This window comes from Cynoglossus semilaevis, chromosome 14 (assembly GCF_000523025.1).
Source record: "Cynoglossus semilaevis isolate Cse_v1.0 chromosome 14, Cse_v1.0, whole genome shotgun sequence".
NCBI lineage: Eukaryota > Metazoa > Chordata > Actinopteri > Pleuronectiformes > Cynoglossidae > Cynoglossus > Cynoglossus semilaevis.
Genome location: NC_024320.1, coordinates 13,508,137 through 13,533,080, shown reverse-complemented (window position 1 = coordinate 13,533,080; position 24,944 = coordinate 13,508,137). Strand labels below are relative to the sequence as shown.

Below are 24,944 nucleotides of genomic sequence, written 5' to 3'. Positions count from 1 at the left end.
ACGTGCTGCAGAACTGAAATCCTTGTGAACCTGGATGAGTCGGCTTAAACCTGGCGGAGATGCACAGCTGTGCCATTGAATGAAATGGGGGAGTGGATGCACTGCTGTTTGTTATTTTTGGCTGAAGGAGAACTGGTCTGGTTGCCAGGTTTGGCTGATTTTAGTCAACTTAAAAAGAATGTATCCTTTCTTTTCTTTCCAAATCAACAGCTTTGTGCTTCACAGTCAGGTCTGCTGTGTTTTCTGTGCACTGAGAGACTAAAGTACAGGCATTGTGTCTTGTACATAACATTAGGTTCAAACAGTTTATACTGACTACAACTTACAGCTAAATACAATGTACATTTAGTTCACTTTCACCATTTGTCTTATGTTGGCCTTCAAAATTATCATTGTATAATCACTAATATTTCTCGTTATTAGTAACTGACCCAGTGAGTAAAAAACAAAAATGGTTTATCTCCTTTGAGTGTTTGTCTGATTGTTTGCACGGTGTCACAGGTTCCACATGTTTGACAGGCCAACCGGGAGTCTCATTAGGAGAAAATTCCATCACTGAACCATTTATACTCAGACTCTGATCTGATGCCAATGGGACAATTACATTCCTTCCGTACATTCTTCTTCTGCACCATGTCTCCTGCCATTTATATCCCTCAGCTCCCACGTCAGCTGTTTCTGCACAAGTCCCGATTCGGGGCCAAAATGATTCCTCTGCCAAATGGCCAATCCCAAAGTGCTGTCTGCTGGATTAATACCTGAGTTTGCTAATTTATAATTGCCCTATTTTGTTGTCTGTATTCTGAATGGGGGCTGACAGAATTGGCCTCTCTTTTTTTTCCATTCTCATTCTGTCTAATCACGATGCCCTTCTCTCCCACACATCCAACCTTCCCTTCTCATTTCTTCTTCCTCCAGGAAACAATAAATAACAGCCTGTAAATTCTCCCTCTCTGAGAAAAACATGGTGTCCATTAAGAAAAGGAAAAATCATTCCAAGAGTGTAAATTTCAAATAAATAGAGAATAATAGAGACAGGAGGGGTTGTTTATGATAAGAATCCAAAGAGATTTTGAGGTTTATTAAATGTAGCTTGAATCAATCACTGTCTAATTGATGCAACGATGAACAGAAAAATTACATGAAGTGCAGTGAGTTTCAGTGAGTTAGGCTTCAAATAGTAAATGTGGCCACAGTGGACATAATAAAAAAAAATCACATCTTATTTTCTCTGCAAATAAATGGATGCAAAAAATGCACAGGGTGAAACTGAAGAAAGTTAGCCCCAAAGCAAAAATTCTTAAATGTTTAATAAACACAAAAGTCCATTATTCTGATAGCCACCATCACATTATTATTGTGAATTTGATACATGACCACCTCGGACAATCACTCCATGCTAGTTGACATGATCCTGAGCAGCTATTCCCTTCTCTTCCTACACCTACAAGCTCAAAGCAGACAGCACTGTGTCGCTACAACAAAGCACAGGGAGAGAAAGCAGGTCATGTGTTTGCAATGTCACAAGGTGACAGCCTGCTGCAGAGGGAGCATGTAATATTCCATGACAAAAGCAGCTTAGAGATTTAAAAATGCGGCCAGCTGCAGTGTTTTTTTTTTTTTGTTTTTTTTTTTTTTTTTTTTTTGCTTTGTCCAGAAAAATAAAAACAGACTTTTTTTGTGGATACAAATTAGGGAACAAAGAAATGTTTTTTTCTGTCCCTACTCAGACAATACAGTTAACAGAAGGATTGCATGTCCAGGATGTGATAATTTACATTTCTACTCAAATGTGTGAGATTTTTAGTTTAAAAGATGTTGCTGGACTTTTTAGATTAATCTAAACCCCAAGAACCCTAGAAGAACCCTATCTTTTTTTGATTTGGCAAGCTCAACTTTTAAAGGCCTTGTTTAATAGATAAAGATGCAAACTAAATGTTTTCACCTGTGCACTGAGATGAGTAATCAGGGCATTCAGTTCATGTTTATCACTCACACACAACGGAGAGTCGCATCATCAATCATACATGGTAACAGGGCTGGGTCTTCACAGCTCCAGACTTGACATTGGGAATAAATTATTTTACTCATCTACCATGAGGAGCTAATGGCCACGTAAAATGTGTAGTGTGAGCATGAAGTACCAATTTGTGGCCACAAAACGGTGATAAATGTGTGAAGGACTTTAGGTCAATGGTTCCCCTCCATTAGTGTATGTTCAAATCAATTGTATGAGAGATATATGTCTAAAGCGAAAAGGGCTGGGATTTCAAAAGAAGTTTTGACTTTTTTTTTAATTTTGTTCCCACAAACTGGTAATTTGTTAAATGTACTTGAATAAAAGGTAGTTATTCAGTGGTACAAGTTAAATATTTAAAAAAAAAGGCATGTTGAGTGTATCAGATCTCCAAACTTTCACTGCAATTTACTCTATGAACACAAAGGCTTAGGTATGAATTCTAACATAGCTAGAATAGGAAGGAATAGGAATGTTAGGTAAAAACTCTCAAAATACACTTTTAGTGTTAGTGATTTAATTTAATTTGATGTAGCATGTAAAGTAGTTACAATTCCCAAACAGGTGGTTTATGTTTTGAATGGGCTGTAATTTAATATTTGGAATTTGGAGATTTTGGTGGTGGGCAGCACCAGAAAACACCATTGCTCTGCTCTGTATAAATATATATTTAGACATTTTGAGTTAATGCACTGCTTGCTCAGACAGATACAATATGTTATGAGGCGTGCTTCAAATTTTGTGGTCAGCATTTCTAGTGTCCATCCCTAGATATAAAAATGCACCACAAAAGAACTGCCTAATGTGGTCATAGAGAATAATGTCAGAGACAAAAAAATGACTGATAATAAACTGTAACTGCTGTTCACACACATTTATATTATAGTCTTGACAAGAAGGAAAATCATTGTGGAGACTAACAGTTATTGACAGGAACAAATCAGGTGAAATCATGGCCCTGTCTGTGGAATCAGGCTGAAAAGGTCAGTGGTTAGATATATAAACACCAATAAGAGGCTCTCAGCTGGAGCACCAGGGCCTGGAGGCTTGGAGTAGATGCTGTGGGTAGATGTGCAATTTATGTAAAGCATTTAACCTGCAGGCGCCACCGTCAGCTGGGCTTCTTGACATACATGTGGCTTTGAGTATGTTGTTATGTAGGTTTGAAATATGTCAAGTGGGTCAGGCTCTGTCTCAAGCTAATTCTTAATATTGCGTACTGCCCAAAAGCCAACATTCCTTACATTTACTAGTGGTCGATAAGACATGGATTAGTAAAGTAAGTGTTGTGCATTTCATGTATTGTATGCGCTAAAAATCCAGGATGACCTCCACATTTGGGTCACTGCAACATCTCAAGCCTTATTAGATGGATGTAATCTGACCCAGGACACATGACCACAGTTACATATATCTGCTCTGACAGCTTTGGCATGCAGTTGACAAACTTCCCTCTGGGAGAACAACCGCTGAGCTGCTCCACTCTTGGAGCTTCAGGGCTGTACATCTTTCTTATGTCTCACCCCCACCAAGGCCCTTAACTTTATTTCCTGACATCCTTAAATCCGTGCTGCATTGCTGGTAAGATATATACTGCACATGGAATAGTCCCCAATAAAATTCTTGCCAGTGCATTAAAATAAAAACTACCAGTACTAAAGGTAGGAGCTGATCAAAGAAACTACCACTGCAATCACGCAAACATGCAGAGTGTGTAATATGGTTCCCACTGTCACAGGTCTGCACAGTGTTAAATAGGTGGGGAATCCATGGGGCGGGGGGCATTAAAGCAAATTAGCTGTATACACAAGCCTATCAGCACTTATCTCATCAATGTAGCCGCACAACTGGATCATTGGTGCAATTATCGCAGTGACTGTCAGCTGTGTTTGGTGTTCAGAGCTGGTGTCAGTCTAAACCAAAAGGCTTTTGTGTCTCAATTAAGATGTGCACAACATGTACAGTAAAGTCAGAGCGCCACCAGCTGTGTTCATCTCACCAAACTCCAGCCGTGCACAGTACCTTTGTAATGAATTCCACATTTGCATTCTTTTGATTCGGGGCGGGTGATGGTGGTGGTGGTAGGGGCGGGGGCAGATGATGTTGCCTAGTAATTTCAAGATGTAAAAACACATATATTTCTTATTATTTTTTAAGTTGGAAACTAAAACCTATTATGAGCCTATAATATGGGACTAGTTTTCGTGCCAGTCCATTTTATTTTTTATATGTATGTTCTTCATTCCTCAGTGAAATTGTTCTGTTGTTCACTACAGTGGACACGCTGTAAAATCTAAAATACATATTTGTTTTTATAACAATCAGCTCCACAAAGGCAGGAAATCAAAACACAGTTAAATTGAGAGTTGCTCTCCCCCGTGGTTCTCAGGAGGGTATGAAGAATGGAGGAACATCATCAGTACATTCAGAAAATGTGTGACAACCTGAACTTTTTCACATATAAATTATAACAGACCATTATCCCTTGTTCTCCTGCACAGAGAAACATTTGTTATAAATAATTTAACACAATGTGCAATGACCTGGCTCAATAAGACCAAGCCTGTGGTGAATGCTCCAGTCGTGTCCTTGCTGTCACTAAATAACCAAACTCTCAGAATGATACTTTACTGTAAGGACTTTTTTGTTGCAGTATAAGTATAAGTTGCAGACATCAATTTATCAATCTACTGCTCTTGGATAAATGTTCAAATGATGACACCAGGCCTTTATTGCATCGTTTTTGTCTCTTCTTCATCTTCCTCACTTTAATTGTATATTGTTGTTTTTGAAGAATACAGCTATTTTTTAATGTCCGCAACGAAAATCACAGCACAGGGCAAGGTGCTTTCAATTTACGACCTAAAGAAAACTTCAAACTGTGAAATGAAAGCTAAAAGTTTTGCAAAGCCTCTCCTCTTTGAACTGCTAAAAGTAACTAAGGATTAATGTTCTTCTCAGTTTTTTCTTTTCTTCATAATCTTCTTCATCTGGGTCTTCATTTCATCCCAGTTCCATCAAATAAATCAGCTTTGGCTTGCCTGCTGTGTCACAGCGGGGATTCACTCATGAGAAGGTCCTCGTCAATCGATTTCCCAGCATTCACTCTTGCTGTTTTATGACTGGCAGATCACACATCAACACCGCTTTTGGAGCTAACAGTGCTTTTTGAACTGTTACTTGCTCTCATCTTAAATAATCAATATACTTAATTTTAAACAGCTTTCACATCCACGTGCACAGAGAAGGTCAAGATGTGTTTTATTTCAGCTTTTCTTAAACTGACTTCTACTCCAATCAGGATTTTGACATGGGGCTGGTTTGTACATCCATCAACATGTTGGTGCAGACAGCAACATCAGTGACTCATTCAAGCACATTAAGTGGATTTTAAACATCTAAGACACGAGAATTTGAAGTGTAAAAAAAAACGACAGAAGTCGGAAGGATACGGTCATCAAATTTTGTTTTGACAGCACAATGTTTTAAGATTTAATGTCATGTTAGAGGATTTCTAATAGAGTCTGAAGTGACAGATGAAGTGACAAAATAAGCACTTAGGCTAAATATTGACATTATGTGTATATATATTGTACTTTTTCCTGGATTTCTTTCTTTCTCTAGTTATTTGCTTATTTAAAGAGGGCATACGCAAAATTGAATTTGTCAGACAAGCCAAAAGATCAATGATTGGCATCTTCAGTTTTTTGTTTTTTTTCCCCACAGCACAAAGACATTCTACTTAGGTAATCAGGAAGATCGGTATAAATGTGAGTGTGAAAGGTTGATGTACTGGATTGGCTCCAGCACCCCTTGCCACTCTGCAAAGGATTAATAGTTAGATAATGGATGGACAGACGGATCAACGTGACTTTGTCAAGGTTTTTGATTCACACACTAACATCTCTGGAGTGTCTGCCTCCTCCTTAGGTGGAAGTTTCAAGTAGTTTTTTTTATAATCTGCCAAAATCAGGAATTGTGTCTCAAATGTGCCTCGAAGTATGTTCGTAACAATTTACGTTCATTCTCTTGTGTAATATCGAGACATCAAGGAACCATTTTCATTTACATAAAAGTAGCATTTTATATTCCTTTCAAAGAGAATTTCTGCCAAATGTCCTTATTTTCACTGTTGGTTTTCAGAACAGGCTCCAGATACTGTTAACCCCAACGTTTTTTAAACAACTGCAGCTTTTTTAAAATTTCTTCCTTACTGCATTCATTTCCAGTACATCTCTTTTCAGTAATGCAGCGAGTCCCCGTGTGTGTGTCGTCCAAAGTTCAGTTGGATTTAATCTTTCTCCAGATACTACTGTTCAGTTGGATTTAATCTTTCTCCAGATTAACTGTAATTAATTAGGTGGTAGGACAGAAAAATCAACACAGTTTTGGCTCTTGGGAGTCAAACTGAACTGAATGTCACTGGAATAAATTCCTGTCACATCCACTTATTAAAATTTGTTCAGGACTGAATTCAGCAGAGGTCTTACCTCATTTCACCTTAAGTAAAACTCTGTAGCTCCCAAATAAGATGAATTTGTTGGTTACAGCATCTGTTTTGAATGATGCTCCCCAACTCCCAACAGTGACACATAAACATAAACCCACCACCATGTTGACATTGGGTCAGGATCAGAGTGTGGGAGTGATTGAGAATCTGCAGTGTGCGCCACATTAGCATGTTGTCTTACTGTTAGTGTCCTCCAACCCACACTGGAACTTGTCATGTGGAAAGTTGTACCTTCCTCTGTTTCTCAGTTTGGAAACACCTAACATACATATATTCATACACACACACAAGAAAACATCCTTTTAACATTCAACCCAACCCTGTGTTCTAATAGCAGCACAGTGTAGGGTGCAACCTGCCATTCTCCAGTTAAAGGTCCCATCCTTTTCACCATTAGATTTCCACAGCAGTAGTCAGCATAGTAGTTTTGAGTTTTACACCAGATGCTTTTTCGTATACATCCTAAATTTGAGTTTTGGGAAAAACACCGAAAGGTACTTTGTACAGTATGTGGATTCAGTCTTAGATAAAGTGCTTTTCTATGAGTATCAACATTAATCTGAGTAGATCTTGAAGTCACCCATTAGCAAGTGTTGCTTAGAGCTCGCAATGACATATGCAGTATTTCCAGCCAAAAGTAAAATGTTTTGTATAGAGATATGAAGTGTATTTCTTATGAATGGCATTTTCCTTTAGTTTCTCTTTCTTTGGAAACTGATGTAGTGCTTGTAAATGGAAATTATAATCTGAGTTCCTTGCACAAATAGTGTGAATGAACAGCCAGCGAGTACCCTGGCTATCATTAACTGACAGCCAACAACTAGCAACGAGCAATGTTACCTACAAATTGAAGCTATTTGCAATTGCAACCAATTGTGGGTTCTCTTAATATCACCTGTCACAAAGTTACTTACAGAGCTGCTCTCCCATTTGCTCTGAAACTGCTGTGGGACTTAGTAAAGTTTGGCTACATCTTTAAAACATTCTTCACTTTACAGCAAAGAAACAATGTTTATTACATTTCAGAAACCGAGGTGAAACTAAACTTGTCTAAAAGGGAGCAAGAAAAGCAGAGGTCCTTTTTGGCTAACAGAGTCTGAGAGCATGAATCGACTGAACTAAATTTACTTTTCACTTGTACTTATTTTTGGAGCTTTTCTTGTTTGGTGCTGCCCCTCTGTGAGTTAGCACATGAAAAAGCATCCATTTATAAATTAACCCATAATGAAATACACATGTACGTCATCTGTGGAGCACAGTTACACAGCAACCAAACACATCTTACTTAAATATTTAAATATATTTGATGTTGAGGTAGGATTTCAGCAAAAATAATTGCTTTTATTTCCAACAGGGCCTCAATGCAGGATACAAGATGCAAGATACAACAATCTTCATAAACATGCCGGCATTTGAAATCATTAACTGGGGGTTTCAAATTGCGTAAAGTGCAGAATGGATTGTTTATAAGTTGTGGTTATAATCCCTTCAGTGTCTGTGTGACAGCAGCAAGTCCAAAAAACAAAAACCTTAGTAAAGAAAGAGGAGTCAAGAAAAAATATACGCGTGCGCTGCAGAGTGGGCTGTCAAGACGTGCGGTGTCAGGACTGTCACTCTTGATCCATTTACACCTCCAGCTCTACACACAACTCATAGAAACTCCGGGAGTCTAACCTTGATCTATGCCTCTTGAAATAACTTGATCACTCAGGGTAAAGCGCTCCTCTAAAAAGACAGATGGTGAAAAAAAAACAAATTCTGAGTGTGAGTCCTCTGCAGCTTCATATTTTTCAAGCCCACATTTCAAATTACTTAACATGACAACCAAGTGTCAACAGTGGTATTGGAGAGGCACAATAGAAGAGAAGGGAGGGAAGGAGAAAAGAAAAGGGAAGAGGGGAGGGAGGGAAGGGAAAGGGGGGAAACAGATACAGTGAAGACAGGAGGATGGAGTTGGTTGGGTAGGAGAGATGGTAAAGAGTCTTCCTCCAGGGACTGTTGTTTTGGGATTGGAACAGTTTCTTCGGCACAGAGTCAACTGTGTGGGATCAGTGATGACTCGTTTACACTAAGGGGCTTTCTTACATTTGAACTCAGATTGATGGTTTTAAATGTCTGAGCTGTGTCCCGAGGGACTGCCGAGCCATTCTTTATCCTAAACCACTGTCTGAATTAATGTGTTGCTGAATGTTGTGTATTCACCAACACGCTTATTTCTGGCTTTTATACGGCGGAATAAAAGCCACTGTGGGAATTCAGAACAGGGCAGTGATTTCAGCTCTAAAAATAGAGCAACATGCAGCAGGCTTTGTCTTATAGTATCTTCTTTTGATCTCAGACAAGCAGTCGACAATATTTTTCTTCCAGTCTACAATCCTGGCAAATGAGAATCCATCCATTGTATCAGGAGGAAAAAATGTCATGATGCCGATATGGCATGGTGACAGGATTTGATCAGAGATGACATGTGTTTGTCATCCTCAGAACATGCCACATTGAACAGATGTTGTTTACGCACAATGTTTTCATAATTAGTGCTTTGGAAGGAAATAGATGAAATATATTCTGCTGGCATCAGTGATAACACTAGATTTTTGATTAGTGAGCCCCGAGTCATGAGCTTTTTTCTTACAATATGAAGAACACATTGTCATTGCAAATACCATGCTATAATTCTTAATACCCCCTTCTGTGCAACACCTTTTGCTTGGAAAGACAAGACACTACAGGGCTTTGTTATTAGAAGGTTACAGAAAAATGCTGCAGTAAGGAAACTATAAAAAATGGCCCAGGCGAATATGTCTGAAGTCTACACTGATATACAATCAACATGAGAAAGTCACCTTTTTTAACCCTACATTGGATTTATTTATGTGACATGACTCGGCTCTGAATAGTGTCCATGTAAAGACAAGACTGGTGGATATGCAAATTTTTTTTGTCTTGTATCTTTTGTTGTTGATAAATTGTGATAACGTTTTTTCTAAATACACAATATTAGTAATTATCAGTTATTTTTATAATGAGTTACTGTATTTTCAACAATTTTATAGTAAATTAGATGCACATACTTAATGGCGCCTCCTGTGGCAGCATGTGTCAGTTACAAAGTTACTCAATTTCCTTGTTGTTGGACTAAAAAGGGACAAAATTACTAATAATATTTTTTATTATATTGAAGAGATAAATTATCTCCTTATCAACTTGATAAGATGATCCATCTTTCTCCTCTTGAACCCAAGGCACTCTTCTCTCATCTCTTCACCAAATCTTGTCCACTGAACTCTCAACATTATTGCGTTTTACAGCTTTCATCACATGAATTTCAGACTTATTTAAATGTTTGACTTTTGTTGTTTCTAACAAAACAACCTCACCAAGTGTCCTGGCACAGGGTTTACATCTTGTCCTAGAATCAGAGAAGTTGGCACAGGTGGCACAATACAGGAGCACACACACGCAGGCACACACGCACACACAAAGGCATTATGAGCCACTGGGTCAAATAGACCCAAAGGACAAGGAGGGTTAATATGATGCTAAAACACACTATTTAAAACCTGACAGATAGTTTAGGATGATGGGAGACAATGTAAATCTCATCTGAACGAAAGCATTTGTGAGGATGTAGTCTTAATTGTAATGTTATTTGTGAAGTGAAAGCAAAAAAGAAATGTGTCACAGAGTTCTGTTCAAAACAACAACCATAGCTGAAATCAGGCAACCAAAAGCTGTACGTCCTACTTCTCACCAAAATACTTTGTGGTCTGGATTTTTTCTCGTCATTCCTCTCCCAATTGAAAAATTCACAACTCTGCTTCAGTTCATAACTTCTGAAACTTTTTTAAAACAATTTTATCAACACAACATCCAGCACAACTCTGGCTCATTTTTTCTTCCTTCCGCACTAAACTAAAATGAAAGAGAAATTAAAAAAAAAATAAAAAAAATTGTACCTTTTGGCATTGAAAAACCTCTCGGTACACCCATTAATTTTAAATAATATATTCAATTTAAGTAAGACTTAAGTTTTTCAGTGTAGAAGTACTGTTTTGTACCACAATACCACAGAGGTAGCAACAGCGGTAGGCACTACAGTAATTTACCAGAGAGTACAGTGAGACTGTTCTACATTGGCAGATTATTATGATGATGCCCAGGACCACGCTCACATTCTCTTAAGAGCTGTTACTACAAACCACAGGGATATTTGTCTTTTTTCAGTATTTATTGAAGCTATTGCCGCAGTTAAAGTCCTCGTAAATACACGGTGATGTTTTTCACTTGACACTCTTAATGCAACTGTTTCACAAGTGTTTCACGATCTGTCAAAGTTGGTCACAGAGAATGTCAGGGCAAGTGTTCCTTAGAAACTCAGATATATCTCAAGTCTTAGTATAGGCTGAGTGCAGTGAACTCCAGTTGACCAGCAGAGCTGAAAATCAGAGCTGCAGTAAAAGCTGCTTTAAGCCTGGCTCTGGCTCTTGCTGCTACTTCTGCAGAAGGAACTGAAAAAAGTGTACACTTGCAGGAAATTGCAAAATGTCAAATTCTCATTTCATTAGGTGGGAATTCACAGTTGTTGCATATTTTGCCTCCCCCCTCCCTTTGTGATCTGTCCAGAAAACCTTGCTGTGTCTTGGAAAGTGATGATATTTTATTACCACAATGGCCTTTTTGCACACAAAAAATGCTCAGACATGATTTAATACAAGAGATTTTATCTTTTCTTATGAGACCAAATGCAGTCTTGGCCAAGATCCTGGGGCTTCAGTGAAGGAGAAAGAAGATAAAAGGTGAAGAGATGTTGATTCAGATTGATTACCGGTTGTGTTCTCATGCAAATGTCTCTTGGCCTCGTTCCTCTGAGACCAGTGCCAGTAGCAGCATTGTACCGTCCCAGATTTCCTCTTTTCATTCATTTATTGTTGTGTTGTTGCAGCTTTTGAGTTGCAGTCACCATTGTGCCCGTAGATTACCAGTGTAAGCCGTCACGCTGAGCTGCACCCCAGATCTGCGTCCTCTTTTGTTTAACCTTTTATAATTGTGTGTATTTTTTTATATAATTATGGGATATTTGTTGACACACAATGAAACAGTGGCTGTGGTCCGGTGAATAGCACATGCATCCTTGCATTTGAGAAACATTATGTAGCGTAGATGAAAATAAAGTTTTAGTGATCCTTGTTAATGTGCTCTATGTTTCAACAAATGAAGTGCAGGAAGTGATGTTTGCATTGGTTAAGTATCTGCCACTTCAGCTAATGCTGCAAAAATCCTGAAAGTGGGCCAACTCTTTAGAAATCTCCCTTTTAAACCAAAAAGACGGAATGATGATAGTTAATACTGTGTAACAACTGTCTGCATACAGTACTCAAAGGGATAATTTGCATCTCTTGAGCTTGTTGAACTGCACAGCCTTTGATATTGGAGAGGCTCAATTTGGTTCAAGCCGCAGATTAGAAGAGATTGGAACCGAGTTCTCTACTATGTTTGTGGGTTCTGATGTTGAACAAGCAGGAAGAAAAACAAATCATGACAATTACTATTCAAAATAAAAAAGCTTTTGAAAAATAAAGAAATGTAAAACTAAAGAAAATGGTGACTGGTCACAACAAGAGGGATTGGCTTTTAGGAAGGATAGAATATAATGCTTATGATGGAATGACTGGAGGATGTCAGTGGGAAACATAGAGCGGACGTTGATCTCTTTTGGGTGAAAAACCACAAAGAGCTTACCTGGGGGTTATAGGCCATTATGTTGTAAAAAAATATATATTTGTAGCCTGAGAGGCGATACTCAGGGGAAAGATTTCTACAGAATCCGATGATCCGCCGACTTGTTGCTCGGAGTTCATTGCTTAGAGCAGTGCTTCTTAACCTTATTGACCTTGAGGCCCAGTTTTTATAGTACAAAGTGGCCCAGGGGTCATTAAATATTTTCACTGTATAGGTTTAATTGACCTCATTCATAGTTGGATTTAGATCCATTAATAAATCAAATCCACTTACAAAAAATTGTATTTGATGAAGTCAGGATTGTTCCTACTCAAAAATAGGGGGTAGGAGGGTTGCTTGTGTTCCTTTTTTTTTTTTTTGAAAACTTTTTCATACCTTTTGCCACAGCTGGCCTCATCAATCGTCACTGATATATTTTATGTTTTGTTTTTTTTGTTTGTTTGTTTTTATCACCATCTTTCTGCTCCACTGCTGTGTTGTCAGTTGTCAGAAAATGGCAGAGTGAAGTTGCAGACTATTATTTTGTCTGGGGGGCTCCACTATCATGCTTGTTAAGGGGCTGCCCTTGGGTGCAGCTGTGCTCTGTAATTTCGCTTGAGTTGGCAAATAACCCTTTTGTGTACACTGTTCCTACAAAGTACTAGTTTTCGAAGCCACTGATTCCAGAGCCAAGAGGTTTCAGGTTCTCTAACAACACGCTCTAACATCACATGACTCTCACCTCTTCAGTGTTTATCCAGCAGTCCTGAGCTCTGTGGCACTCAGAGGACACCTTCCATGAAGTAATGATTGAATTATTTGTTTTCTACAAATAATTGATCCAGGCGCAAATGAGTCCGCCGTTTATTTTAATGCAGTCTCTGGAGGCAGTGTACAAGAGACATTTGTAATTTACTTGCAGAACACGTGAGACAATTAAATAAAGCTCTGAACAATGTATTGTCAAAGCTAATGCAACAATTCTTTAAATCTGTTTATTTTTCACCTTTGCCTGACAACCAGAAGCTTAACATTTAAATTATAAACAACATTTGCATGTTATATATAAAGATGTATATATTTGCACAATGTATCCGTGTTTCCACATGTACACTGTGTTTACTGTCATTCACAGCAAGCTAATCTCAACATTAGAATAACAACAAGCCTCCCACAGTGTTTTCATGTCATAAATGTATGGCATGTAAGGCAGATGTGTAGGGGAGGCGTGATAACTGCTACCAACTTACAGCATAAATGTTTTCACTTAAATCTTGAGACGTCCGATATTAACTTTTTGTCAATATCCGATACATTTATATTGTTGCCGATATAGATCAATAAAATGAGCGGCAATGCTTCCATCTAGTGACTAAAGGTTTGTTTATATCTTGTGTTTATGTGTTATGAAGGAGTTAACAGTTACTGGTATGGGAGGGAGAGTGAGGAGGCGTGCAAGCGCATGTATCTATGAGGAAGAGAGAGTTCGAGAGAGTGTGACAGTTTTACCAACTCAAATGTTACCTTAAAACTTGAGGCAGAGCCTAAATCACAGTCTGAAAAGGAAAAATGACCCCATGATAATTAAAATCAGCCAGTGTTAAAAATGTGACCTTCACTCTGCAGAGTAATGTGTTTGACACTAGCCTGGTATTAGAATCATCTCCTAATGTCCTTCCCTGGTTTTATCTGCATTTTGCAATTAACACAGATAACAACAAAGTTTGTGTAAGATTTGAATCTTTTTTTCATTTCTTTTCCATTACACACTAGACGTCCGAGACCAAAAAGGCGTTATTCACTGTTTTCTTGAAAATGACATCCAGCTCAGAGTAGCTCAGTATTCTTTGTTGGGGTATAGCAATCTTCATAGCCATCTACATAGGCAGGAGTGTGTGTGTGTGTGTGTGTGTGTGTGTGCATCTGCAGGTAAAAGCACACTGATGATACCAGTATTACATATACAAAAAGTCTCATCTGTTTGCTCTCTGCCTCTGACTCCAGTCTGTTTAATATAACTTTAACTTCTCCAAAGTTTACACTACTGGAATGATAAATAGAACTTCATTTTCAATTCTGGAATCAAGTCAGTTTTAGAGCTGACAAAACAATCTGACAAACAAATAGGCAATGTCATTTCAATACCTTGCCAAAAAAGTATGAAGCCATCGATCATAAAAAAACAACTTAAAAAAAAAGAAAAATCTAAATGTTTGAAAAATATCAGTGAGTGTCACAAATGCCATATTTAGTAAGACATCCAAAATACAATAGAGGTTATGCTGTTGTTCTTCTGTAAGGATGCTGCCCTGTATCTGTAATATCTAATTTTCCTTTCTCTATGAAGTGGCAGAGAGGTCATTAACAGGATAAAAAGATAAAAGACGCAGTAGGTAATAGTCATCCATCTGAAGCTGAAATGCAAATAACTAAACCTAGTACTTTTCTATTCACATATAGTAACAGGATTATGTTTGTAAAACAAGTGGATGAACTTAACAGTCAAGGCATTTGAACTTCAGGAAATTCATAGCAGCTGCTTCGCCTCCTAACGACACAAAGTAGAATTACTCTATAACTGTTTTCCCATCTTTCTGTCTGTGTTTACAAAGAGAAATATTAATCATAACCCAATTACACATACTGTATAAACAACTAAACTCAAAGGCATACATGACAATTATAATGAATCTGAAAATGTGCCCATAAATGTAACAATATTAGACAAACTGTAACGTTAGACCTACTGTGTATTAGCATCTGTTTAAGGCACTTGATGATGTATTGTTTCCCCATGTCTGCCTGCAGAGTTAGACAACATCCATTCATATCGTGTGCTTACCGTCTATCACGGACGAGGGCAGCCCAGCAACCATGATTATTCACATTCATGAAACATTCATACCGTTCGCTTATGTTTTTAATAACATCTACTCCCCTGAGGATGTAGCATTTTCTCAGGGGCTTTTTGGCATTTTGATGACAAAACTTTTGACGAAAAATGTCAAGTATAATTTGTATAATTGCATATGCCTCCAAGCGGTATGAGGCGATTTAAATTGTGTTATATTTCATATCAAGAAAACTGAAATTGAAAGAGTTGGCTTTGAGAGAAAAGACAAGTCAAGGTCAAAGTGGAGAAACAATAATTATTAAGCCATAAAGATGTGGACCCCACTGATCTACACAAAATACTGGCTTTTAAACAATAATATACACAAGCTTGACTTTTTATCTGAAAATACCTGTCATATTACGAAGAGGGTAATCCTACAGCTGACGACAGTATATCAGTTGCTTTGAACAACAATAAAATTAGAAAATAACAACAATTAGTTTAGGTTTTTCCACCGAACAGGGAACTCATTAAAAAAAAATTAAAAACAGGAAACCTGACCTCCTAATATGTGTGACTGTATGATTTGCTACACTCGGCAAAGGCTGGCTTAATGAGCTATAGCAGTCAGCTGGGGTTGGTAATCAATGTGGTTTCGCTGCACTTTTGGTAATCTACACCACATTCAGCCACAGTATGTCTAGACTAATGAGCTTAAAGCCAACTATTTAATCTTTTGTCTTACAATTAAAAACCTTTTAATAGGATTTCCTTGCTTTCAATTCATTTCCAGAATTATGTACTTGAATGAAAGAATGTGAAGGCACTTGAAACAACAGAAGCTTCCCAACCGGTGAAGGCATTCTGAATCGCACACAGTCAGCTCTCTCTCTGTCTCTGACTGACTACAGTATCTTCATATTGAGTTATTCTTTTGCTTTAGGCTTTGAATAAAATACTCACATTTCTAAACGCTTGCTCCGTTAAATGTATAGGATATACCCATTTCCCTTTTTTTGTCATCTGCAAACCTCTGAAACAAAGCCAAAGTGTTGTGATGGATATCTGTTTATAAATGGAAAATGCACTGATCCAAAAAAAAGGAACAAAAGGAGTGGAATTAACAGCAGCATATTATATAATTCTTTCACTTCCACCTGAGCAGGATTTGACAGTGCAAATGTCAAAGCAGCAACACTATCATGTAAAATCTGCTTCTTCGGGACAGTATTGTATTTTCAACTCATCGATGCCACCGATGCTGCAAGAGCTGCACCTGTTAGTGTCTTCACTGGCTTTTATTGAAATAAAAGTGAATTTTCATAGTGACACAGCACATAATGAAATGTGTGTTTAACCTCTGTGTTTAACCCATCACCAAATTGAACAGGGGGCAGTGTGTAGGGTCGGTGCCATGCTCAGTGCACCTCAGTGGCATGTGGTGGCTGTTGCATTCAAACCCATGACCTTCCAAACACAAGTCTGCTTTCATAACCACAAAGCCACAACTGTCATATTTAAATTTAAACATTAAGTTCTATCTGTTAAAAATAAGAAAATGTTACTTCTTTGGACTTTTTTTCTTCCAGAGTTTCATACACAAACACACACATCACGTTCTCCCAGCTTTAGTGTTCTGACTGCAGGCAGCTTTGGCCGTAGATGAGATGCAGGCCCACGCTGTGCGGCACCACCAACATTCTGCCTTTTGAATAAAGTTCAAGCTCACTAGCCGTTTTACTATTTCATTTTAAAGTGCTTTTGTTCCGAGTGTGGCTTAAGCAAGTGAGAAGGTTTCGAGAAGGTTCTTGTTCTGCTTCTGTCATTTCAAGTCCACACGTGGGAGGTGCTGGGTCCTTCTGGTATTTCTTAGGAAAAATGAAGACCTTCTTTGTTATGAATTCCGTTTGCAGAATGAAGGATGAAAATAACAAATCAGCTACACAGATACAAGACATGCCTCGACATGATAATTTAATTTGATGTCTTTCACTTCTGCTACACCGTGGGTCACGTTTTTTGAGAAAAGTCTTTTCTCTTTTGCCACTTGGTTTAGAAACAGAACTCCCTTATCTTTCTATGAAATATAATCAGGGGTCGTCAAAAAAAAAAAAGAAAAAAGAGCCCCACAGAGCAGGATGAAGGAGGCGGTGGTGGAGTAGAGCAGGTGTAAGAGAGATAAGGGAGGTTAGCAGTGAACATAAGATGATGAGTCAGAAAAGAGACGGCGGAAACCAAGTAAGAACGGACCGGGCTTTCAAACACAGCCTTAATCATTTCAACTTCACCAACCCTCTGCAGGAGGGAAAAAACGCAGATTCTGCATAAAAGCAAGAAGGAGTCTTTACTGCAGATTTTATTACTGCGGGAGTTATTGTTGCAGAGATGGGTGCACAATCTATTAATGGTAACAGGTATGGAGTTTGGTTTAAAATAAGCATCCAATAAGGAGCGTTGTTTGCAAAATATGATGACTTATGGTTCTCTAATTTACGTTTGAGGATTGTTAGACACCAAGGTTTCTGAGCAGAAGAGATGAACCTTTTGACTTGTCACCTTCTACTTCTTCTTTCAGCTGTTCTCTCCAGGGGTCAGTGACTCATGACTCATCCATCTCACCCTATTCTCTCTCACCCTATACTAACTCTCTGCTTTCACACCAACCAAATCTGTCTCTTATATCTTTTGTCCAATGCCGGAAACATCTCAACCTCACCTCTCTAACTCTAACTCTAAAATGCTCTACCTGAATTGTCCCCGAGATCTGAGCTATCATTGAAAAGATTAAAGTTTTATAAGGCAGCGGCCCCCAACCTATTTTATACCAAGGACCGGTCAGCCGGTATCAGCCATTACTGTGGACTGGTAATATCGCACATTGAAGGATCATTACATTTTTTAAATAAAACATATTTTAGACTTAATTGTTAGTATCTGAGTCTGAGTGACCTGTTGTTTTGGAACATTGCCAGATTATCCGTTTGACTGGATATGACTGGATCCTTTTTGAGTGAAATCAATTACGGTACCTGGTACCAAATGACCCACAGACCGGCACCGGTCCTCAGACCAGGGGTTGGGAACCCCTGTTATTTTGTTGTAGGAAAAACAAATACAGTTACTGGCACTTCAGCAATAACACCTTTTTCAGTTGCGAAACATAAGGTCAAAGACAGATGTGGTATTTGGTTAGTCAGTAAACTACTAAAAGCTTGTGCTAGTGGAATTTCTATAAACACATTGTTACTTTTAACTTTGGAGATTTTCATTTGTTGATAATTGCTGAGAATGTGATGTGAACCTGTTGGTCTTAAAAAAATATTACTTTTAAAGTTGTTACTTATTGACTGGTGTGAACCTGTTGGTATTACTTTTAAAGTTGTTACTTATTGATCATGACAAAAGAAAATAATTTTCTGGAACACAACAAAAAATAATGATGCTTCAGAACAAAACTGACACATTCATCATATCCTTAATCCTGTGTTCTACAATAAAAGTTAAATACTTTTTTTTCCTGTCTTTTTAGGCAGAAATTGCAAAAAAGTTGCATTTCCCCTCAATACTATTTTCTACTAATAGTTTTTACGTTGTCTTTTTTTCCATATAAGCCTTTCATTTCATTTTCCAGCGCATTCCATCTCCAACATTTTCATTACATACTTCAGATTATCCAAGAAATATGTTCCTGCAGTGTTTCTGACGTGTCCTGCTGGAAAGTGTAGAGAAATTAGTTTTCACAAGAAAAAAGACATTTAGTCACATGTACCTGCACAATTCATTGAAAGCTCTAGAGAATTATCCTGAGCTTTGGGCTGCAATTTCAAATCCCCATGTTTCAGCTTGAGCATTTAAGGGCCACTAATCAGAGGTTCTTCTAAGCCATGTTTGCCAACAGGAATGTAGTGTACTGTCTGTAGTTTGATAGAGAACACAGATAGAGAGATCTACCTGATGCACGTTTGTGCTTCCTTAATCGACTTGAGCTCACTCTCCGTGCCCTGTGACAGATGAAGTGTGTACATAGCGTAAGAGAAGCCTGTGGCAGCCTGCAGTCAGACAAAGATGAATCTAATGTCAGTCTCGCCTAAGAACCTGGGTAAGAACTGATACCTTCTGTGTATTGTAAGACAGTAAAGTTTTCTTTCGAAGTACAGTTTTTACCTGCCAAGAGACCTTCACCCAGTTTTGTTGGTGACTTCCAAACACAGCGGCTCCTTAACCCACTTTCCTTTACACATCCTGCCCTGATTTCATTTAAGGTATTATGCTGCAGCTCAGTGCCAAAGAATGGCACACATAATAACAACTTATTTATGAAGTCTGCTTATGGGATTAAAACCAACATATGGAGTTACTTCGCTCGCCTCTTATGTAGCAGATACTTGGCTAAGAGTGTAATAAATGAACAGCAGGGAGGGGAAAGCTGCAAACACCACACACTCGGGGTACACAAGAGCAAGCCTCGCTCAATTAGGAATATTATTCTACAGGGATTTATGCTAATCCAGCGTCATGTTAGGAGAGAGACGTTCGTAGATACATAGTGTCATGCGCGTTTTGATCTCGTGGAGGCAAGCGTCCACAAAGCATCATGCGTGTCATGTGTTGCAGGCCTTGTTTTGCCGTCATCCTGCGGTCTGTCTATCGAGCACTGTTTCAGAATGACTAACACAGCTGGAGACTAAAAATAGATCATAATTCCTCCCTCTTTGCCTCACAATCTCTCCCTCTCCCTCTCCCTCTCCTCACCCCTGTTTCTCTGTCTCTGGGTCTGTGTCTATTCTTCATCAGTTCACACTGTCCTATTGCTTCCCATTTTGCACTCAAAAAAAACCCAAAATGGTGAATTAGAGTATGAATCATCCATAACCTCCAAGGAAATGAACGGAGGAAGTGAGGAGAGAGAGGAACTCAAAAATGTAGGTCGTTGCCAGACGATGTTATCAAAGCTTAATCAGACTAGAGAAAATGATATGAATTATTTTTCCCAGTTTATAAAAGTGCAAACATGACCTAATTTTGACAAGCATTAATACAACATTTTAATAGTCCTATTAAATATAATTTCTCTAACTGGGTACTGCATCAAAGATATCGAAAAAATAAACTAACGTTTTAAATAACCATCTCATTTAAGTGTGTTGAACACTAGCTGTTAAAATTAAAACTGAACACACCATCCACAGAAAAAAACATTTAATTGCTAAATATTGTTACTAGTTGAAAATTAGAATATATTTAGTTGTAATACTGCTATATCACTCTTGCTATCTTCTCAAAATACCAGAACTGCTTAGATGTCTCATTTGAGCTCGTTTGATGTTTTTTTATGTAATTTAACATTTTACTTGGCTATATAACTACTTCTATTGATTCAGATAAGCTTATTGTATATTGATACTATTGCATCTGTGGAATATACTGATGAGTCAGGTGGTACATGAGCTATCCTTTGACACACCTTGGTTTGTCACAGCTGATTTTCTGTCAGTTAAAGGTCACTAAGGAAATGACATCAACCAACAGATGATTCAGAATATAATTAATGTGACATTTGAAACCAGTCGGATGGACAGAGGACAACAAAACTCAGCAAAATTCTACTGAAGTACTTTAAACATGGAAGCGAGTAGCTTTTTTGGAAGCCAACTGTGCAGCAGAAGTTCTTTAATTTTAAATTTCAGGAGAATTCTTTCAAACTATCGCCACAAGAGATTTGCTCTGTAGTAAGTTTACTTTCTCCTTTCCCTTTTCATCAAATTTGATTTTTGCCTCGGCATAAATTCATGAAAAAAAAAAAACTTCTTTAAGTATGCTCAATTTTTTTGTCCTTCCTCTGAATTTTTTCTCATTTGCAAAGATTTACAGTGAGGAAATCATATGGTGTGCATTAGACTATCCTTGAAAAAATGATTAGTGTGCAGCCCTGGTAGCTGAGTGTGTGATTAGAGAACTGCTGTCACTGTAAATCAGTGGTAATTTCACACAGATGTGCATGTGAACACCACATGGAGACACTGTGAACTATGCAGCGACAATGTAATGTATAGAAATATGACCCCACATTATTCCACTGGTGTTGAATGCATTTGCGTGACTTTTGCATTGTCTGTGTATTAATGCTGAAACCTGAGGAAACGAACCTCACATTGATTAGAAATTGTGTCTCAGATTGGTTTTAGATTGACAGCTGGACTTCTTTTGTGGTTTATGCTACTTTTTTTAAATCTATTATTGTCTGTAATTGTACAAGGAAACCTTTTACTAAAGTAGAATACGCAGTTGTATGTCATCTGTTTTATTTTTAATTGTAATGTGTTTCTACGTGTGTGTTGTTTTGCTGGATAAAGAGTCCACCGCAACCAATTCTTATTGGTCAAAACAGACATACAGACACAAAAAATAAAGGGTTAAGGCAGGAATAAGCACAGACTCGCACTGGTTCACACACTGGTTTTTGTGACTAGGTATGATCAGCATAAGGTCACATAAGGTCACATAAGTGGGAAATAGTCATGTAAGTGAGAAATATTTATTTGCAGCAATAGCGATTCAGAGAAAAGTCGGCAACTTGTCGACTGCTCGGCTGCCTCCACCATTGACCGAGTGAATTGTTGTGAGTGAGTGAGTAAGTAAGTAAGTGAGTGAGTGAGTGAGTGAGTGACAGCGTTGCTAAACTTCTTCACTTCAGGAGGTAAACCCTCATCTCTGTGACAGTTCCATTCTGTCCACACATCACAATGTCTCACCACATTTGCAGCACAACTAGAGTTGATGTTTTTCCAGGCTCTATCCAGGCATTATGTGGGTGGATTAAAATTACAGATCAGAGAAGGTAACCCACCACACACAGCTCCTGAGTTTTAATTCCATCCTTGGTGGGCTTAGTATTATCATTATCCTGGTAATTGCTGCACTGGTGGGGCATGTGTTTTTAGTAGGCCACGCTCGTATTCTGACACATCTGAATCATCTGCATCCTGTCTGGTCAGTGGTTATGAATTATATTTTGCAGAGGCTGTGCTGTAACTTTTCACTGTACATAAGTATTGTGATTGAGAATGAACTACAGCCGTGAATGGAATACAACGCCACACTTTTTTAAGCCTCTGAAACTGCAATACTTGAGAGCACTGCTAAATCTGTTTTGCTTGAAAGCTCAAGGTTGAATTTTTTTTTTCCTAACGAGCAGAAAACCCGGACCTTTAGAAATGATGATAAAGTTTAACTTCATCAGAGTCGATTCTGCTGCTGTGTCAAGGTTGAACTGTGCTGTGAATTAAATCTGTTGAAACTGACTCTTTTTTTTTTTTTTTTTTGATTTTGCCTTGTTTTGCCTTGTCCTAATGAAAAGTCTGATTTTTCTTTTCATTATTTATCAAATCTGCTTCCCAGCCTGCTTCACACAGTCTTCTTTAAAACTAAACTAAATATAAAATTCTCTTTTTGCCTGCAGGTTACTTTTTCTGCAACCTGAGATGATGGAATCACTTGGGATGGGCATCAAAAGCATCACTATAATACTGATCTTATCTCAGGTAAACACATCAAAATGCACTTTCACCAAACCGGTGTCTACCAACATATACGTATCCAGACAACAGCACTCACATTTGAAGCAAATATGATCAGAAAACGAGACATGGTGTTTACTCTCGTATCGCTTCAGAGAAAAAGGAGAGAGCATGACTGCTGGCTAACTAGCTCCCTTGTTACTGCAACAGTTGATGCAATCAATAAAGCACGCACAGCTCTGTTCTGGGAATCATCAGTATGTCTTTGACCAATCACACAACTCGGAAGAGAGTACCTGTTGTGTAAATTATCTACACGCCAGGGGACGTCTGAGTCCGCCTCCATATGTTAGATGGATGGATGTTGTGAATGTGAAGAGAAACTCCTGAACTGAATATCAAAAGTTGCACAGTCTCACTGTCTCCAGTGGCTGTTTTTATTTCCTCAAGGTACAGACTTGAAGCTAGCTTCCATTGATTTGTGATTGCTTTTGAACTTGTCAATGGTGAAGCTTGGAGAAGAAAAAAAGTTTCACTTTTTGGTGGAAATCTGCTGGAAAAGATTAAAATAACTAAGGGCAGGCAATTGACTGAATTTATTTCAAACCATTCCAGCTTGTGTGTGTGATAAATGGCTCCAAGGTTAAGCACATCAAGAGCGGCTTTGCTTATGGACTTTGAACAGTGCCACTGACTTTGAGATAGTGACAGGTTGTTTTTTTTTTTATTTTGGCAGGGTTGGGGTTGCTGCTATTTGTACACAATATGGTTAATCATGATCCTGTGCATTTAAATGACACTGTGGATTTTTGTGGAATGCTCCATTTATTTCAGTAATCATAAACCTGTGTCTCTGCTTTCCTTGTCGCATAACAAAACCTGGACTCAGAGCACAGTGGCTATTTTTTCTCAGGTACATTATTAGAGCCCCTTTCCATTATTTTTTAATGCCGCTGTGCCTGTCAGTCAGGGGGCTTGGATTGAAACCCATCGCAGACACATTATCCATGCTGGAGACAGTTAAACCCAGCATATTTGCTGTGAAAGTCGGCAGGAGCCGAAACAGAAACAGTGGGATTGGCTCAAAATAAGAATAAAATCAGATAAAAAGACCCAACAAGTTCGATTACACTCACTTAAAATCTAGAACGTGTTTTTGGAAAACCTGTAATTTTTTTGTTTTGTGAAAAGTGTTTCATCCAGTTTCATCCAAGGCTGTTGTGTTTGTCAACCAGTATTTTATCTTGTCCTATTGTCACATAAGGCTCTTGTTTACCTCACTTTACTCTGGGGAAACAAAGATTTTTAATTTACAATAAACAATACGACAACTTAACAATTCTGTTCGTGTTGGCGTTCTACAAACTGAAGTTTCTTTTAATAGGTGTCACCAAAAAAATAACACAATTAGTCTTGTGAAGGCTATAAATTGGCCACTGTATCATTATTGATTTTCCATTGTTTACCAGCAATAACATTGAAATTGTAGACGGTCAGACGACAGCAAGTATGGTACAAAAAATGGAACAGACTGATGCGTTTGTTCTGTGGTAAGCTCATGTGTCAAAGAAATATCATGTTCAGCTTTCTTTTTATCAGACAGATGCAGGTTCATTTTAAAAGTTACGGACGTGTTTCAGTGTCTTTTAGGTGATGGAGGCTCTGCAAAGCACAGAAAGGAATGCACACCAAGCAGACAGCAGCGTTCAGTGCACTTAACAACTGTCCATCACCACCCACATGCGGAGACAGGCACACACAGCTCACTGTGTTTCCTTTTGCTCCATCCGCTTTTTTTCTTCAGTGGGAGCGGAGAGTCATTTGCTAATTGGTTTTGCAGAGGAAACGTATTCGCTCTCCTCTTTCTCCTCAATACCCCTGGGCTCTCTGGATGATTCCCTTGTCTCCTGCTCCTGCCAACTCAGTCAAGTTTTTACCAGAACTTATTATTCTTCTGAGCGGTGCAAAGCTGTGGAGCTGCAGGGTCTTCAAAAACACTTCTCCTAGTCCGGGGATTCATAAAGTGTTTAAGGGAGGAACTCTGCTATTATCTGTGTAAGACTTTCCTTATCTTACACACAGTAACAACTTTATAACTTTGACCAACCTTTGTGACTCAGCGGGTCAGTAAATAACTAAATACGGTCAGGGTGGGTATTGAGGCTGACAAAGAACAAAGGATTATTGATCAAATAAAATATATAATGTAGAATCAGAAAAAAAGTGATCGAGCCGTCGAACCGAACTGTTAAAACATCTACAGCTAAAAACAAGATCGAGTTGTTATTGTTAAAGTACAAAATACTAGAGAAAAACCAATCTGTGTTGTTTGATATTTTGGTTAAA

At 38.3% G+C, this 24,944-nt stretch overlaps 1 long non-coding RNA gene across 2 annotated transcripts in view; it reads left to right on the top strand.

Moving 5' to 3' along the window:
* LOC112488046 (uncharacterized) overlaps positions 1-24,458 on the top strand; it is a 232,748-nt gene extending 208,290 nt beyond the window's left edge. Inside the window, exons 3-4 of one of the 2 annotated variants that reach the window (XR_003051728.1) lie at positions 22,541-22,622; positions 24,239-24,458. This is a non-coding gene — a long non-coding RNA (uncharacterized LOC112488046). Of the gene's footprint in view, positions 1-22,540; positions 23,928-24,238 lie in introns of those variants that run through there. The other variant, XR_003051727.1, reaches the window with a different exon arrangement.
* The last annotated feature ends 486 nt before the right edge of the window (positions 24,459-24,944 follow it).